Raw genomic sequence first — 20,063 nt, forward strand, 5'->3', positions numbered from 1 at the left:
CATCATAAATATTTGGGATAATGTGTTATGTTTGAAGGCTTTTGAGGCGCTTTGATTTTATTTTGATGGTGGCTCCCAAAAGATCATATTGGGACCTGCAAACAAATGCCGCAGAATGAAATAAATTGTGCGGGAAGGTGAAAACCAGCTTCGCTCTTTCTTTAGCCAATCCATATAAAAAAATCAGCCAGAAGTTTTGTGACTGAGAGTTTAAAGAGTTTCCCTCTCTTCTCTGCTTGATAAATGAAGGAGCACCAGCAAATATTCTCGTGCTCCCTTCCAGGTTTGGTAAGCAGTGAATCTTGAGAAACTAAGCTGGTCTTTACCTTGCAAAATTTCCACTGCTCTTTGCAGTCTCTTTGCAGCCTTGCATTGGCAGAGTTCACATTGCGACAAACCTCAGAGGCAGAACCCTGCCTGCCACTGTCTAGACAACTTTGTAACCAGATAAAGCTACAAGAAAAGAAATTTCCTTGTATTCTAACTCTGCTTTGTACACGCAAAGAGAATCAAACCAGTAGAAGCACTTCAAATCTTTTTCTTACCATTTTCATCAAAGCAGAGAACCTGTGGTCCTCAGGTCTTCAGCAGCCTCGTGCATTTAACTATGTACCATGCGAGGCAGCTGCAATGCAACTTATTTTAATGCTCTAGAGCAGAGATGGTGGCACTCTAACATTTCCTTTGCTAGAATAGGTTTATCTCAAAATTTTATGTTATTTCAACAAAGTGGAGTGTTTACCATAAATAGCAGGGCCTGCAGAAAGCCTGTTGCAACACTCTTCCTACTGTGAAGCAGCAGTACCTCAAGCCTGAACTAATTTAGGAAGGCATTGGCCATATGATTTTAATATTAACAAGTGGAGCAAATTTGTGAGTGGGTTGTTGGCCAGTTTCATAGTGAGGGGCACCTGCAATCGATCAACACGGCTCATACAACAAGGTGTCAATGCACAGGCAGAATAATAACAAGAATTTGGTGTGTACAGGGATCACTCAGCTGGTGGGGAGGTGTTAACATGTGGGAGAAAAGAAAACATTATGGTGAAACATTGTTATTTGTTGGTTAGTTAGCAATTGCATAATTCTCAGAGATGGGAAAGAAGCAGGGCAAGAGATTAAACATGGCAAGGCGGGTAAGGTATGGTATACCTATGGCTTCTGCTGCTAGCTGGAAAGCTCAGAGGTGCGTAGTGTGAGTAAGATGTAAAGTTGATGGTGGCAGAAAGCGGTCATGACCTTCTTTTGTGAAACAGGAGAGGGCTGCCATTGCACATAGCTTATGTGGGTCTAAATGCAAGCACTCTTTAAAAGGGCATTGCAATTGTGAGACCCAATCCAAAGGTTGGTGAGAGGACCCTGAGTCCCAGGCTCCTTCTCCTTGGAAAGCTCTGGTGGACTGCTGCCCAACCCTCAGAAACTTCTAATGGTTGGCTAATATGGTTCAAGGAAACCTATCATTGCAGGGACTCTGCTTTGAACATGAGCATGCTCTGCTGTGATAGAGTAGAGCTAGGAAAAAGCTCCTAATTCAGCTTCCCCTCCAAGCACGTTCCCTTGCTGAGGTTTTCCTTGGGAACTAAGCCTGCCTCTCCCATACTGACTGGGGATGGGCAATGCCTAATGCCCAGCTTTTCACCCTTATGCCCAAGTTCCCCTGCCAGAGCCAACACGTGGCTGCCACAGGGAGGCGTACCAGGGAACCTGGCTCCTCTGGGACACAGTGTTTTGACAAGTACAGATAACATTGCAGGCAAATAGTGGAAAACAGATCCAATCTACGGGCCCTGGCTCAGCTTTCACAGGACATGACAGAGAAGGAGAAGCTAATGGGCATGTCTGTTTGCCAAACAACAGGAGGATGAGGAACAGTCACCTCTGGAAAAAGTTTTGAAAATGCAAGAGGGGTAGATCTCTTAGCATTGTGCGAAATGGAGCGGACTCTCTAGAAGTCACTCTAAAACTTATGCTCCTTAGGAAGGATCCTTCCCAGCTGTGTCCTGAGCTATTACTTACATTTTTTGCAGGGATGTAATTTCTTGCCCTATTTCATAGATTTCTCCCTTCTCACAACATCCCGAAGGGTGATATCAGCATGTTGTTATGTTCTTTCTATTGCGTGCCAACTTCAAGTATGTATTTTCATTTATCTGAATAAGCATAGAGCTACAGTGACACAATCCGGGACTAGAAAAATATGGACTGTCACAAAAATGTAGGCCTCTCTGCTTGAAGGAACACAGGTCACCTCCTGATCTCACCTTCTCCTCTGACAAATGTCTGGAGCTGCTGTGTCCTGCTTGAGTTATGTTGTCTCTGCCTTTACCTCTGTTGCTTTATTTCTGTACTGCTTAGCTAGTCTTGACTTAGCAGAATATGTATACTCTAATTCAGGTGGTTCGTACATGCTATTGGCAACACGTGCTAGCTTTATTGTGTTAATGGCATGATTTTCTGCACATCTGAAATAACACCAATCTTCTTTCTCCCTCCAGATGAAAAAAACCCTGAGCCTACATTCTGTTTTGCCAGTCTCTGTTTCCTGTCACTTGCAATGGCCTCTTCCCAGGAGGTAAGAAAATAACCTTGCGTACTTTTTACCAATGGTAATCTGTTGTTTTGGCATTCTGTGAATGACTGGTTTCAGGCGATTCTGTCAATGTACCTTGCCAGCAACCAGGTTTTGGATGTTTGCTTTGGGAACATTTTGTGGTTGAATGGCTGTGTTCCATTCCACATGTAAACATGGGCAAAAACTCACATTTAACAGTTCTAAACAGTTGGACACTGGTCAAAGAGGCTACTCCCCTTCTCTTTAATACATTGAAATTTTGCATAAAGTACAGAACAATTTAGTAGCAGGAATGCCCAGGTCCTGCCAAACGTATGATTTTGTTTTATTTTATTTTTAAAAATGCCTAGCACAAAGACTGAGCCTTTATTTGGAAGGAGATGTCAGGAAAGCAAAACTTAATTGAATCTCAGACTGTACAATTGGAGTCATGTCTAAAAGGAAAGCTGTCTTTTCCCTCAGCGTGCACTTGTACTGGAGGCCAGTTTCCACTCTCATTTGCATGAGTTTAAACCACAGTAACTCTGCATGTGACTGTGCCAGTATGGCTTGAGATTAGAATTGGATCTTCAGCTATTTCAAGCTTTGTTTTTACTTTCTTAGTCATCTGATTGACCATAGTGATGCCAATCTGGTTACTTGCTGTAGCCACGCAGAAGAGTCTGGCCGCAGGAACAGGGCCTAGTGTGTGCTCAGCACTTTTCAAAATCCAGATCTGCGTTACTAAATGCATGCTGTGCTCTAGTGGAAACAGGAGATATATGCATCCTTTAAAAAACAGTAAGCACTGTGGTGCAAGGAGCTTGTGACAGCTCTTTGCCATGGGTAACTATCTTTCAGGGGTTTTTCTGAGGCATCTGCCTCAGCTCCTCAGATAGTGGAGCCCATCTTCCATACAGAGCCAATGGAGAGTTGCTTCTCCCATGTCGCAGGGCTGAAGCCTGCCTGCTATGCCAGGGAGCACCTTCAGCTCTCATCTCCTGCCTTCCCGGGACAGCTTCCCAGTCTGTCCATCAGGCTTTCTTTACTTACGTTAAGCATTACTGAAGAGTGCTGTGTTAGTTCTTAGGGGAGATGTTTGCTGTACAGAAAGCATGAAAAGCATTTGGAAAGAGAGGTCTCATTAGGTCTGACAACACAGAGTCCTGTGCACACTCAGAGGAACACTTGAATGGAGGTGGAGGATAAAAAGGCCTTTGTCTAGAATCAAACCCAGCTCCGGTCAAAATGGAGAAGCAAGCAGATCTTTTCCTGCTTCATTTCGATACGTGGCAGAAGATGAATATGTTGGGCCCTGTGTGTTTGGGCTACTTCATTTTATACCCTAGATCATTAGTCTAGAACCAACCTCTTAAGCATCTAACTCACACTCCTTTTACACAGTCACTGGTTGCCACAGAAGTGCAAGTTGTACTACTTATGTCCTTACACATATTTATGGTAAGCTGACATCCACTGTATAATGAAAAACACCATTTCCATACCTATTTTAGCTCTGTGCACAAGCTCTAAACGTGTCCTTTAGGTCTCTGAAAATAGGGCCTTTTCTAGTAAGGGATCCAGGAATAGCATAGCTCAGCCTTTCAGGCATTTGCAGTTTAAGGGCACCTTCTGGCTTGTTGAATGTCCCCGGCGTATTCTATCATGGGTTTTCATGCATAGTCTATACAGTACTGATGATCTCTGGTAGCACTTGTTGGTGCTCCACAGATTTTCTGATCACATGATGCTGGCATACTGCCTTATTTCCAGCTGCTAAATTACATTCAAAGGCCATTTAAAATACTTTCCTAATAAAACTTGCCTATAAAAATAGTTACTATAGCTGCTGCAAGGATGTTCTAGGAGCTGGTCCAAAAGAGAGTCCCTACTGAGATGAGATCCACCCTACTAAAAAAAGCTGAGAAATCTCAGCCTTAGCAGAATTTCAGCAGAAATTAACAGCAGCAGAAAAGTGGCAGTGGAAGTGTTAATCGAATTGTGTGCTTTCTTAGTTAATGCACAGTCACTCCTGCAGCTGATGAATAAGATAGGGAGCATGGCTTGTTGGGCAGAGTTTCTAAGCTGTTTAAATATGTTACAGCTTTGCTTTTAAAGTAGAAGAGCTTGGATTAATTGAGTAAGTGGCACTTAAGAGATTGCAGGTTAGGAGGATGCAGAGTGTGGCTAAATGCAGCTTGGGTGTTCGCCTTTTTTTTTTCTCTTTAAATCTGTGGTTGCACTTTCCCTGTAGCTGTGGGGTTAGGACAAAGCCGATCAACTGCAGGTTTTATTGCCAGTGAGCTGAGACATGCAGCTGTTTCAATTCTTTGATCACAGAAGATAGCAGAACAAGCAAACCCAATGCTGATGCAAACTTCTTTTTTATTAAAAAAAAAAAACAAACAACCCTCTCTGTAAGCTCAGTACAGCTGCTTGGACTCCCAGAAGGTGGCAGGGATAGGGGGCAGGGGCCAGGGGAGGGCTGGCAATCCATACGTACAGTGTCCCTGTGGCAGATGGTACCTGCTGAAGTCTTCTTTCTGGGCAGGTATAACCAATCCTCTGTTTGCCATTTCATACCAGTGCCCAAGTGTGCTAGAAATGCAACTTTTAGAAAAGTTATCTTCTCCAGATGCAGAAGAAACTCTTGGAAGCTAGCATGCTTCACGCTCAGTTTGCATGTCTTGTGTCCTTTCTCATAGATGGGAAGCGTATGTGTCTACTTCAGCCTTATCTAACCAGCTAGCTTGATGCTTTAACTTACCCTTCTGTTATCATTAGTTCATCAAGGAAAATACTTCCAGGACTTTGACTCACATCTTGGAAACCTCTTTTTCTTCTCAGTACTTTGGCCCAGGATAGAGACTTTTTTTTTCTTCATATTTGGACATGCCTGGTGCATATGCCAGATACCACAAATAGCCCAATCTCTCTTCTTCATCAGGCAGCATCTGGACTTTTTCCTTCTGTGTCATTACAGTGGTAGACTTTGACCTGGATTCTCTGCTACATAAGGGGTTAAGAGCAAAAGAACGATCTGTCAGAGAGCTGGTCCCACTTCATAGCTTGTTTCAGAACTAGATACCTTCTTGTGTTTTGCAGTGGGGATTTAAGGGCAAACATTACAGGAACTCTTTCTTTCGAGATGTAAGCCCATACCAAGGATGTAAGTGGCAGAGGAGGTGGTATTTTTCAGAAGCAGAGGGGAGTTTTCCCCCTAACAGCAGATTCCTGTATCGAACCAGCACAGTTCCTCACCATGAGCTTGCATTTCTAATTAGATTCATGTCAGGCATGCCCCCACCTCCAGTTGCTTCTGTCCGCAGGACCTTTCTTCAGGGGATTGTCACTCCATTGTCACAAATTTTATTGGTCTCTGCACAGACCTGTGCACATCTCCAAGGATGCCTGTAGCTCTTAAAAGCTTTCTACTGTGCTGTATTCAAAAAAATGTGGAATAGTCTGATTATGCACAGCAGCTGCTGGAGAGTCAGCGTGGTTTCCCTGAAGCTATGAGTCCCTTTGGAAATGGGCTGAAAGTTTTTCTGTAGCACCCTCTTCTTGCTCTCTCCTCAGTCTTTGCTTGTGATTTCTTGAGAGAACATGTTGCAACGCTTTGTTCTGTGGTGAAATTAAACCTGGGACATTCTGGGTTGATGGTAATAAAATGGCAATGGTGGAGCAATAAGAGGTGTAGGTTTTCTGTCTTTGGAACGGTCTCTGTTGTTCTGGCTGCAAGTGGAAAGTATCTCATTTGGGAATGTTAAAACATTGGTTTCCAGTGCTAGATAATTGCTTTCTGTGAATTTCTTCTTTTTTTTAAACTTACCTGACTTTGAAACGTTAAAATTCAAATTTTTATATTGCTAATTGAACTATTTTAACAAGACCTAAGATTGCATAAATGGTCTCTAAGATGGGTTTCTTCGGTTTTGTTTTTATGGGAAAGCTGTAACATAGGAAGTGATGGGGTGTTTTTAGTGAATTCTAAGGGAAATACAAGGACTCTTCCTTTCAAAGTTGTCTAATTCAGGTGTGAGCATTTAGAATGATATTTTTCCATCCTGTCTAATTTCTGTCTTAATTTTTCATCTGCCATAAGTGGCATAACATAGAGGGATATCACTTATTTCATCGTCATGCATTACTAGAATATGATACTTCAGACTTTTGGGATCATTATCTAAACAAGGGCTGTGTAAGGCTGATTTGACCTAGATTATCAAAATTAGGACCAAAATTACTTTACTAAAGCTGACGTTTTCTAGAGTACCATATGTGCTGGAAACACAAGTCGCTCTTAAATGATATTTGTGCTTTTCCTTGTGTCTGTCAGTGCAACTGACATTCAGGACACTCTTAAGGATACAATTTTATAAGTGCCAAGCACTGGGGTGCCCATATTGATTTCAGTGATACTTGGCCTGTATGGAAATCAGACTACGTATTTAGGAACCTCACTGCAGGCATGTAGTTTCTAGTCAAGGAATGAACCCTGTATGTGTTCTTGTCTTGACATTACTATAACAATATTTGCCAGTAGGTGGGGTTCCAATCCTGTTAAAAAAAACCCAGGAAACCTTGTCTATAAATGCTCGCTCCTCTTGCACTTACATACACAAGCTGGCCACATCTGGAAATGTTTGATTTGATATAGTGTCGTTTTACATTGCAGAAATGAGCGTAAGCGGTTTTTTAACCCACCAAGTGAGAAATGTGATCTGGGTTTTACTACCGACCCTTTAAATAAAAAACAGATCGCTTATTAAACCATTATCTATCAAGGATATGGAGAGAGTTAGAAATATCCCAGGATCAGAATCAAAATTGAAATGGACACATTTCTGTCTACTGTCCGATCCTGACAGCATGGTCCAGTCATACAGAAGTGCAGAGCTGAAATACCTCACAAGAGGAAAAGCAAACGCAGAGAGACAGCATAAAGAAACAAGCTCATATCCTATCCCCGTATCTGTCTGCTTTGACCATTTGCATTCAAATACAGGGCATTGCTTATAGGAAATCACTGAAATGTATTATCATGTGTTGCTTGTTATCAAGATCTGGATAAAATCTTCTCTTATGAGCTTCTTGAGCAGCAATAGATCAGGGAATGCCAACTGGGTTCCTTGCAAAAGCCAGCGTATTCACAACTGCCTACTCTATGCAGGCAAAAGATAGTAAGGGCAGCAAACTCCTGGCTAGCAAAATAGAATTCAGAAATACTGTACCCTTTTGTACTAGTTTTGAATGTGCCAGTTTTTAACCCTGTGTGAATTGCAGCTGATCTGTAGCTTTTTGGATTCCAGCTTAAAGGACGCGTACTAGCTAATGCAACTAATACATTCACGCGCTTTCACCTCTGTTTGATTGAATGCTGCTTCCTCGCTGATGTGGGTAGATCCCACCGGCTTTGATAGAGCTGCTCACGTGAGCAAAACTAGAAGGATTTGACTGTCTGTGAATTATGACAGTTGGCATCTGAAATGAAACAAAGATCAGATCTGAGATGGATTTTTGCCATCATGTTGCATTTAAAAGCTCGTATTACTTTCGTTGTATTACATTGCATCACACTCGACCGAGTCAATGTGTCATAAAGCTGCCTAATGTAATTGTACACTGCATAAATGCAACAGAATGCCTCCGAAAAGTGATACTTCATGCTTGCTAGCTAACGCCTCGGCAAAGATTAAATCCACGAAAAGTAGGTATGTCCAATTGTTCGTTTGGATCAGCAAATAATTCATTACCCACATTATCTTTTTTTTAAATGTCACTCCATCTTGTAAATCACTAAGGTCCTGCTTAAAATGCCAACGCAGGGATTTTTTTAAAGAGCAAATTAAATTTTAGGGCCAATTCGCACAGTAGTTTTCCTCTTAAAGCAGAGCTGCCCATCTCCAAAGGCAAAATGCCTAGTTAGAGCATTTGCCTCCCTTTGTAAGTAGTGATTCTCAATGGGTGCAGCGTATTCATCTCAGAGACTCCCTCTCAGGCATCGGCCTCTCCATGAGAGCTTTCGGAAGAGAAAACCTGAGACAGCCATTTGCCTGAGAGGAACAAACTGGGTATTATGAATTGAGATCTCAGGGGCCCACTCTCTGCTCTCTTTTTTTGAATTATCTTAGGGAAAAGGATCATTCTCCTCTCTTTGTGCCTCGGTTTGCCTGTCTACAAAAGCTCAGGAGACCGAATGCTGTCTTAGCAATGTGAAGTCTGGCTTTCATAACTAATTCCTATAAGCTGTGATGAAGGTACAACGTTGGGTTATGGTTGACAAGCTGGGGAGGAGGAGAGATAAGCTAAGTAGCTGGAGTTCCAGTAGTTCCCTTCCTGAGAAGAAGGGGAAGCGACCTGATGAAATTGCTCGGGTGGGAGCTGCAGATAGCTGCTCCCATGCACTGGGAGGGAAAGGCAGGTCCCTTCCACTGATGTGGAAACAGAGGCTCAAAAAGGCATGAAAAGGGGAAGAGAAAGCCTATGATTTTGTGTGGCAGTTCAAATTCCTTAAAGGGCATGGGGAATGGGAGAGGCTGGGGGACAGCTGGGGCCAGGCAATGCCCTTCTATCTGGGTAGAGCGCACTGGGGGGTGTGTGTGTGAGAACTAGCGTGCTGAGAAGAGTTGATATTCTGGCAGGTTCAAATCTGACTGATGGGTGAGCAAACAAGAGCGTGACCCTTTGAGGCACAATGGTGATTTTCAGTGTGCACAGCAAGTCACTGGCATGGTATAAATCTGAGGTAATTGCAAAGGTGTTAGACAAGAGCGAGAGCACATGTTCGTGCATTATGAAGGATTGCTCTGTGGAGCACATGGTGAAGCCATTGTCTTTCAGCAGAGGAGATTTCCAAGCTCAGGTTATGTTGTGATTTTGACAGTGGACTAGGGATTACCTCAAGAAATTAGTTTCTCGCACACTGCTGAAACTGGGAAAAAATATAATCCAGGTGACACCTTACGCTTGAAAAGCTTTATCCAGCCCTTAGTGCCTCTTTCCTTCATGGGCATTTGACCTCAGATGGCCTTACTGCCAGCCTCATGCCATAGCCACAGCTCATCTGTATCCACCCCTAGGCAGGGTCCAGATGTGCCCCACACAGAGCTGATGAAAGCCTCTACTGCAGCCAGGCTCAGGAGACTGCCAGCTTGCACACCCTAGTTTCTCCCGACGATGCTGATGCCAGATGAAGCGTGGCAGGGGGCGAGGGGGGGTCCTGTGTGCAGCTGCTCCTAAAACCATCCGGTGGGACCACATGCAGAGGCTGCTGCACAGAGAACGATGCCCATTTTAAGACTTCCCAACCAAATACCCAAGAAATCCCCAGGATGTCAGTACCTGCGAGGCTGGCAAGGAAGAAATCTGTTTCCCAGCGTGTGCTCACTGTGACACACAACCTTTCACAGCACAAATTGACCTTTCTCGGTAGTGATAACTGAAATAACATTTCACCATATTGTAACATTAGAGACACTTCAGCAACTACTACAAGTGTTGTGAGTTTCCCCCTTATCAAAGAGAAGGGGTGATTCTGATCTCTCCTGTGCTGAATCCTTGATTGGCTCTCACCCTTCCTGACATGCCCTGTTGCCTGCAGTGGATTGGCCAGGGGCAGATTTATATCCCCCTGTCACAGCCAATAGAAATATAGTGTTTTCTGAGTCACTGTTTAGTTACAGTGACAGAACCCTGATTGGGTGAAGCCTTGTGATTTATGGGTTTTTGCTGAAGAGTAACTGAGTTTTATCAGAACGTAATGATGTGGTACTAATGCTCATTGCGAGGCAACATGGCTGACCAGTTTGGAAAGGTCAGCTTTTGACCTTGTCTGTGTTTTAAGTAGATCTTGTTGTATTGCGTGCTGGCTGGGGTTACCTACTCGCGGCAAACAAAAACCCAAATCACATCTTTCTTTGCTGCGCCTGTGACCGGCTTCACCCCTGCCCCATCCCAAGGAATTAGTCTTAAAGGTTGGGGTGGTGGGGGGGAAGCTCTTCAGGTTCGTGACTGCGCTGCAGTTCTTGCTGCCTCCATGTGATCGATTTCTGAGAGGAGGGTGCCTTCGCTTTCCAGAACGAGTGTCGGCTTCCATTCTTCAGTTTGGAAAAGGCGGGAGTGAGAAAAGGAGATATCCCGAAGAAAAGGGTGGAATCCAGGACATCCACTGGAGGAAGTGCCGTGATTTGATCATCAGGCAAAGACCAGTTATTGGGCATGTGTAATTAATCTCAGGATGTGCTTTTCCAAATGCCTCTAGGGACTAGGTTAATTCAGAAAGGAAGATGTAGACAGGTAGTTATTACCATTTAATTGCTGCTTTTAATAATGAACCTGATCCAAAGCATTCTGACAGTAGAAAGTTAACATCTCTGTGCTGGCCTTGTTATGGCATCATTCAAACTTACGGTTTGTTGTTGCTGGGAATGTCAGGAAGTTACATTTGTTGTGAATAAAGCAGGATTTATTTTCTGCATTAGTTAATAGTACTTCCTTTCCTCAGTCAGCATTCCGACTTGAGGGTACAAATCTCAAGTAGAGCAGCAAAACTCTTAGTAACATTTTAACAGGATTTATTAAGTTTGTTTGCTTGAATAAACATCAGGATCCTCAAGCACTTTCTTTTTTGAAGATTAACAAGCAACCTGGTTGCCTGACACTGCGATTTCAGCAGGTTACGGGTGTCTTTCTCAAGTTCCTTTACAGATCCCAACCTGTATCTTTTATTAGGTAGCACAAGGGTCATCGACCCCGAAGTGTACACCTGTATTGGTGAGTTACTAAGCTCACGGGTAACACAATATTTCTACAGCTGGTTTGTAAGCCATTTGCAGTCAAGTAGGTTCAAAAGATTCTACATGCACATAAATCTCAGTGTCACCAATACACACTAGTACAAATTTGCAAGATATTTACACAACACAAATACTGTTACATAGTAATTTTATGAGTCATTTTTACATCACAGAGAGAGGAAAACATCACACACCTTTGCTGTGAGCATCAGTTTGGAAGAAATAATATTGTAATTCATGTACATGCATAAAATTTTATAGCTATTATTTAATGCTTGTTACACCTCAGTTCCTATCTGTGTGTGGAACTTGTTTGTTCGTTATATTTCTACTTGTACTTTACATTCAGTTTCTGACATCTCTCCTGCTATTTGCCTTGCCCAGGTAATGAGCTGTTTCACATTTGGTGCCAATTAGGAGACATTCCAGGCTACTGATACAGTTACAAATGTTGATTCTCAGAAATGTGTGAAATGTGTGGACCAGATTCTGATCCGTTAATTCCAAAGGAGAGCGACAACACCAGTAACTTCAGCTGAGTGACTCTTGATTTATAGATCTGATTTATACACAGTAAAAGAGCCTGGCCCTAACTATTTCCCTGCTACAGTTCTGTTTGCTTTGGGGGACTAATTATATTGTAGGCTGCTGCTTGCATAGGGTTGACTGTGAGCTCATGAACCAAATACAGATTGAATATGCCCTAGTAGTTATGAGAAAGCCTCTTTAGATTGGGTTTGGAGCTTGGGATTCATAGGTTACATTCCAACTTGGAGTGATCCTAGGCAAGCTGCTAAACCTCTTCTGCTCTAAACCTATCTATTCCATTTATACAGTAGAGATAATGTTTTTGGTTTGTGGTTTATTTTGGTTTGTTTGGTTTTGTGTTTGTTTTTTTTTTTTTACAAAACCCATAGGTACTGCCCAGGAATTCTAATTTTTTAAACAATCTGAATGCCTCCAGTTGAAACTTTTTGATTTTGAACAATTTTTTATGCTATATTGAAAATATTAACGGACTGTTTGTGAAAAAAAGTTTCCATTTCCATATGGAAAATGTCTGAAGGGTATGTAAAAAATTAATACTTGCCTGTTGAAACATTAACAGATTTGTCACACTGTTAGTCTCAGAGCTAATCCATGCAAAGTTGAGAAGAAAGCAATTCCGTGTAGATTTGGAAGCTCCTCGCTGTGTGAAGGGCTGCTCAGAATGCTGAGCAGGGATGTTCCTAATACCTTGTAAACTGTCTGAGATGCTTATTTGCAGCTCAACAGTACCCGTTAGGGAAATTTGCTGCATCTGCGTATTATAAGACAGCTGTTGTAGAGGATACACTTTAACTTCTACGTTTAACCTGTGAGGGATATCTGGTCTTTAAGTTTGTTTCTCTTCAACGTATCACAGATAAACGGGGTACCAGAATGTGCCACGGATGCCAGGATCCCCAGGAAAAGGCGTGCAAAGAGCTCTAATGGATCTGGAAACCTGAGAAAGGGAAATAGTTGAAATAATGCACTTGGGTATTCACTCCTGGTACCCTGCCATTCCTACCACCTGAATGGTCATATTCAAACAAGTTTTGATGACACAATTAGACTGAAATGTTGTCCAAATTCCAGTGTGTCTTTGTCACAGCTGAATATGAGGGAGACCCCAAAGCAATGCAAGTTTGATCTGCTGTGAGTAAATATGCAAGAGTCCCAGTGCTTCATAGTACCTTGTTCAACAGTGATCAACCTGGAAAATAGAGTGGTAATCAGGGAAGAGTAGTTCTTCTGCCCTGACTTAGACTGGCTCTAATATTGTATGAAAACAGGCCTCTGTTTTAATCAAAACGGGAGAAGATACAAAGAAATATCATGCACAAATATGTGCAATTTCCCTATTCATATGCTGGCGCTGGAATTGTGAAAACTGCCTAATGTTGACTAGAATTGGCTAGATCCTAGTGCGTGGGCTCCATCCCTGCTTTGCAGTTCTTCTCTTTAATTGCATTCAAGTAAGCAAAGAGTTACCAGGGTCAAATCTGCTTGATAGATACTCTTAGCCATCTGCTGTCCAAGTCACCTGCAAAAGGTTCAGGCTTTGCTATGATAAATGTGGTAGGCAATCCAACAAAATAAGTAGCGCGGTATGATGAGATTACTGTAACCTCAGAGGGAGAAAACTAGGAAATCGGTGCATTTTGCTGCACGTCCCACTGCATATGTATGATTAAGGATAGCAACTGTATTCCGTGCTGAAGCTGTACTTTGATCTCAGGGTATTCCATTTTAATTTTTGTTTTGTTAGCTTTTATCCCCAAATCTTTCTGCCTGGAAACTGGGTTTTTTTGCACACACCGTAGTTCATGTATGAAGCATGGGCCAAAAGAGACAAAGGCTGAAATTTACAGGCTGCAGGAGGCTATCATTTTTCTTTTGTTTTGTAGTGTGGGTTTTGGGTTTGTTCTTTTTTGTTGTTGTTGTTGCATTCCAGTTCTGATCCTATCTGCTAATATCATAGTTTGGCTTTACTCCCTCATGGTTTGATGTCCTAACGTTTCCTTGTTAGCACTGGGAAATCATAAGCTTATAGTGAGTGATAACCAGTAGGTCTGGGAGTGATTACAAACAAAAATCCCAGATAAGATCATAAATTTAACCCATCCCTGTGATGTGATCGTATCAGGATTCAAGAACGTCTAAAAGTTGTTTCCGATTTACAGCCACTTCATCTGGTTTCCATACATCCCAGCTGGCAGTGAAGTGCTCTTGCAGTGGACTCTAATCCATGCCAGCCTGGCTTGGAAGAAGCCCTCATTTATGTTGTTGTTGTGTTATAAAAATGGATGGAAATGCTTTAGACAAGGTGGACGTTTCAAGGAGGATCAGTTCAAACACTGCTGAGATAAAACTGACTCGATAATGAGAAACCAGGGCTGCTTTCCTGCCCTGCTGCCATCCGTCCCATTCCCTTCCTGAAGTTTGGCTGCATTTAAACAAATTCAAAATGGTGTTTTAACACCCTGAAGGTCAGTGGAGAAACACTAGAGATAAAACCAGTGCTTGATAATTGATTAAGAAAAGAAGAGCAACTGAACCAAAACAGACGTGGTCAGTCTCAGCAAAACCAAATGCTATGATGTTCAATGCCTACTTCTCCATTTCAGGAAGAGATATTTGTGCTCAGCTCGCCATCCTTCTGGAGCTGCTGTTTATCTGGTTTTGTATGCATCCTATATCTGAGCTGCCTGCTTTTTCCCTGCTGTAAATGACCGCTGGGATCCAGTCCCTTCGCCTGAAAACAGATTGAGCTTTACACCTTCTGCAGTGCCGAAGCCGATGCGCTCCCATCCATCCCCTCACCCCGTGGTACCAGGTGATTTAATGTTACTGTTGCTTTAACGGCCTCATCGCTGCTCTGGCTACACAGTAGTTGTCTCCTGTGTGACTGTGCCTGGGAAAATCTATTACTGGAGTGCCATTAATCTGAGGCTGCCGCCTCTGGCACTTTCTGACTCTTCTATTTAATGGGCCTCTGCTTCCGGAGCTCTGGAGACATGCTGTTTTCCTCTCTTGATCAGCTTTGTTTAATTATCAAAATATTTGATGCAGAAAATTGACATTAGTTGTGAAGGTTTCTGCCTTCCTCCTCCTTACAGCCTCCCTCCCTGCTTTGTAGTGACACCGAGATCTTCCGCGTGTACCACCTTCACCTTAAAATAGAAAATCACTTGAACAATCATTTGCTTGTCCGGGCACAAGCTGCATTAGCAAGCTACAGGTAGAGCTGCCGTAACCCCTCTGCTGTAGCGTGGTGCTGTGCCTCGCCCAAGCGTGAAGAGAGCCCACTGCACAGGTAGTACGGCTGGACCTTTGTCTCCTTCCTGCAAATATAACAGTGCAGCCAGCCGGCATTTCTGAGAAGCTCAGAAGAGGGGAGCCCTGTGAATTCCTGTGCCTGTCTTCAGGGTGAGCTCATCAGTAAGCGAAGGCTCAGCAAGATTCAAAATCATGAAAGTCCCTTAGGAGCTGAGATTTCCACTCTGGCTTCCTGCTTCTATCTTCAAAGCAGGAAGCTTTAGGTGTTGCAGGTGTTTCAATTGCACTAGTGCATTTTGCTTACCCAGTGACCACGTTCCTCGTTCCAGGACTTGGGATGGGCCCATATGAACCAATATTTATTGCTAAAATTAAGATCCAGGGGCAATATGGTTACCATGTATAAGTATCTTCACAGGTAGAGAAGAAAAAGTCCTGAAGAAGTCCTCACATTAGCAGAAAAAAAGACCACTGGTGTGAAGACAGATTCAAATAAGGTAAATTACTCTTATCACTGGAAGTCCTTAGCTGCTGGAACAACTATCAAATGGAAGTGGTAGGTTTTCTGTGCCTGAAATCTTTAAATTGAGACTGGATGCCATTTTGGAAAATATACTTTTTTCCAAGCATAACTTACTAGGTTTAGTGCAGGGTAAGAGAGGAAAAGTGTCTGGGCTCTGTTATTCTGGTCAGGCCGGAGGAGCTGGTGTTTCTTTTTGGTATTTGAGTCTCTGCTTCTGCCACGCTCCTCTCAGCACTGCCTTGTTACAGAGGAAAAGGAACTTTAAAGAGGGTCCTAAATCAGTGTCCCTCTTCTCACAAGCCATGTCTCTTATTTCTGCTGCCTCTCTGTAAAATGCAATGAACAATGAAATGTGAATTACTGAGATTTGGGCTACTGGGAGACAAAGCAGGGGAACTATTTATGTAATGCTGAAATACATGAGTACCATTGCTATATTCTTTCCTCATATATATGCCTGTTTGCTCCACTGGACTTAGTTCCTTACTACTAACATTACTGCTCTCTCTTTCTCCATTACACATGCTGTACTTTCCTCACAAGACGCAAACAGGCTGTAAGGAAGGTGAGTAAAGTACAGATGGGGCCCATAAAAGTTATCCAGCTCACTATTACGGTGACTTTCAACAAGTAAATCACATTCCGGCAATAATTATCCTCTTTTACCAGCAAAACCTTCCATGCTGTTGTCACCGTCAAACTGGGATTAATTGGTGTTTGATGTTTATATAGTTTATTTGGGTCTCACTATGTGTATAAATATTTTCAATTCCCCTTATTAATTCATATTAAAGGAATTATATTTACTAATTAATTCATATTAGAAGGCTATCATAGAAGCTGGAATGTTTGAAGAAAGCATTTTACAGTGGAAAAAAATAATATCTAATTGAAGCCAGAACATTTTGCAGAGGGACATGGATTTTGATGAGGAAGCTTCTCAGCATCAGAGTGTATTCTCCAGCGAAAGCTCCAGAACAGATGACCTGACACACAATCGAATTTTGCAAAACTGTTCAGATGGTTTTGTTTTCATCCCATGCAAATAGAAACAATGTCCAAGATCTCGAAACCTTCCAATGCTGTGTCACAGTTGCTTTCCAGCTGTTCTTGTGCTCAGATGACCCCTGGCAAAAGAAGGGAAGTGTCTGGGCTACCTTCTTACCTACCTCACAGCTTAAGTAGCGATTACAATTGATTCTGCATTATCTTTTCCACTTTGGGCAGTTGTCTTTCCTTTATGGTACGTAAGAAACACATTCAGGAACGTTGAGGAGCTGAGAAGCATCTTTGCCTGCACATAAATGTCCCTCTGCTCTGTGCATATACCTGCCAAATGAGCTGGTTGACTGTTTGTCCAACATTTGCTTTTGACTATGTCTTTCCTACTCAGTCCCCACGGATGATATAAAGCTTGGGCCAATGTAACAAAGGTGCATGGGAATCTGAGAGCAAGGTGGGGAGGAAATATTCAAAGAAATGCATTTCTTACCAGCAGATCTGTGTCCGTAGCTTTGTCTCTCCTCCCTTTGGTTTGGGGTGCAAAGAAGCAAAATGAGAGAGGAAGGATGCATCCAGACTCCCAGCCTGATATTGCATAGTAGACAACCAAAATGTTACCTTTTGGGCTCAGGTTTGTTAGCAAACTTTTCATTAGAGCTCCCATACTTCCTTAAATAAAGGGGCAAACTGATGATTCAGAAAAAGTCTGACCAGTTAGCTAGCCAGTCCATGGTTGTATAATTAAAAAAGAAAAAAGAAACCAGGTTTATGGATTCTTTGTTTTTTTGTTTGGTTTTTTTTTCCCCCTTCTGTTTGCAAGGTTTAATCTTGTGTGGTTTAAATTCTTCAACCTCTTATCTCTGTCTTGCACCGCTTTTGTATTAGGAATATTTCTGGTGAAGTCAGTGAAGTTACCTGTGTGTAATTCTGGATTAATCCATTGAAGGCAGCTATAGACCACTCAGGTAAATAATGGGTGCACTGCAAGAGATAATCAAATTCAGACTCTCCTTGTGAATATCCACTGTTAAAAGATCCGTTATAAGCCTCCATGCTGTTTGGGACTCAGAAATGCAAAGCTAGTCTAGTAATAGGTGTTCATTGCATCACAAATTTGGGCATAAGGAAAAGGAATACCTCTAATTTCATTTATACTGCAAATGAAAATAATCATAAAGATACAAACCACCAAGGTGCAAAATGAGTTTTCCAATTCATAAGCACAAGCCACCACGAGTTAAAACCTCTTGGTTTCTTCCCATAGTGCCCCAGGCAATAGTTTTCATATATATTTCTCCATGGTCAGAAGTCAGAGCAGACCACTGCTATCTAAGACCTTGACTTTTTTTCCCTGACAGTTACAATTATTACAGCCCGGGGGACTCATTTTCTCAGTCTGGCCACCCGCTGACCTAGCCTGCAACCAGAATACACTTTAAAACAAACAAACAACAGCTAGGCTCCCCTCTCTTCACTTCTCCTCCCCCAGCTCTGGAATATTTTTACACCGCGCCCCTTGCAAAAGGATATTAGCCACTATTGCTGAAGGCACAATCACATTATCAGCACCATTCTCTTTCCCTTTCTCCCTCTCCTCCCCGCAAAGATAAATTTTTTATGTTGCTATTTTCTTCTCTTTTGTATTTGGCATTCGATATTTATGTGATAAACTGCAGAGCTGCTACTAAATGGGCCCTGATACAACTTAATAAATACATAACAACATCCAGACTGCACTGTATTACTTTGCTGTGTCCTGGGCTGCTAAGGATCCTTGGAGATAATGTCTGCTAAATAAAAGTTATGCCTTAGTATAGGGAAAATAGATACTTATTTATTTTGGAATAATTACTTGTGCATTAAATGACTGCTGTTGAAAGGAGCTGGCTGATAATCCTGTCTCTCCCTGTTTGTCTTTCTGAAGTGCACACATGCTCTGCGTTTCTCTCTATCATACCCAGAACGTTGCTGTGTTGGAGCACCTACACTTCTCTGGATGAATATGTAAGTAATATGCAACTAACAATTTTTCTACTAGGAGGTTGTCTACTGTTCTAGCCAGGAAACGTCCACAAGCAAAACCTTGACACTTGCAGGCTAAACTTAGAAAGAAGTCTGTGTTTAGGTGCCCTGCTGAACTGAGGTGTGATTCAGTAAGCGAGCACAGCAAGATCCAAATACAAGGGCTGGGCCTCACTGAAGGCAGATTTGAAAGGAGATATAGCAAAAAGTTACAGATAGAAGCTGTGATGGAGGTAACTCACTTTCATCTAAAGTTCACAAACTTTTTTCTATTCTCATTGTCATAGTTTAACATTTCTAAAGTTTTTTGCCAAATTTTTGCATCTTTAAAACCTTTTTTTGCATACAGAACGCAATTTAAATGGGGTAATTGCTAATCACACAACGCACAAAATATTCCTCCCGCATACCCCAAGCATTGACCAACATTCAGTGAGATTTCCCAGCTGTGCTTGAGTGATAGGAACCATCACTCAGTGTCCTGGAGACATGCCTCAGAGATCCCATTTGGCCCAGATGTAGAAGCTGTCCACAAAGTGCTGTTTCTTCAGGTGTAGGTACCTAGGCATTTTATTAGCCTTAGCCAATGCTGGGGTGCCTTTTTTGTGGAAGCAGCATTTCCTTGTTTAATTCCTGATAAGACGACTAGTCAGAGGGTCAGAGTCTGAAAAATTAGGATGGAGATAACCTATGAGAATTGTACATCTATGATTCACATGAGGTAACGTTAGTTCCTATACTACATATACTGGTGTTTTGTTATCTTTCCAGGAAGAAAGGAGAAATTATTCCAGAGTTTGTATCAGCCGCAGAAGAACATTAAACAAAATACTTCAGCAATCTCTAAAATCTGTATGTTTTTGAGATGAGCTGTTTCGCCTGTGATAACATAGATGCAGAGGATGTATGCATGCATAAACACACACACACACACATGGAGATACATTCAGGAAACATTCCTCTAATCTTCACTCTACTTTCCTTTTCCGAAATGGCTGGTTTTTCTTTACCAGAGTCTTTTCCAACTGTGTTCTAATTGCTGAAACCGTCAGCATAAAGTACCATCAACCAAAATGAAGTGAGGCAGACTCACACAAGCTGCAAAACTTTGCAACACAAAGCCACTTTACAAAGAGTTTAGTTCTATAGAAACCACAGTGAATGCTAGGAGGAATCCCAGAAAACTTTGCATGATGCTTCAAAATGCACCACAGGGATCCCGTGCTTGTTACCTCCTGACACCATCTTTCTGTAAAGGAAAAAGCATACAGCGCTCTGTGGAGCGATTACCCTGGGGTCCTACGCATTCAGCACTAATATTGGAAAGTTTCAGATCTCACAAAGACGACAACAAGGACCTTTG

The sequence above is a fragment of the Aptenodytes patagonicus genome, chromosome 19, assembly GCF_965638725.1.
Source record: "Aptenodytes patagonicus chromosome 19, bAptPat1.pri.cur, whole genome shotgun sequence".
Taxonomy (NCBI): domain Eukaryota; kingdom Metazoa; phylum Chordata; class Aves; order Sphenisciformes; family Spheniscidae; genus Aptenodytes; species Aptenodytes patagonicus.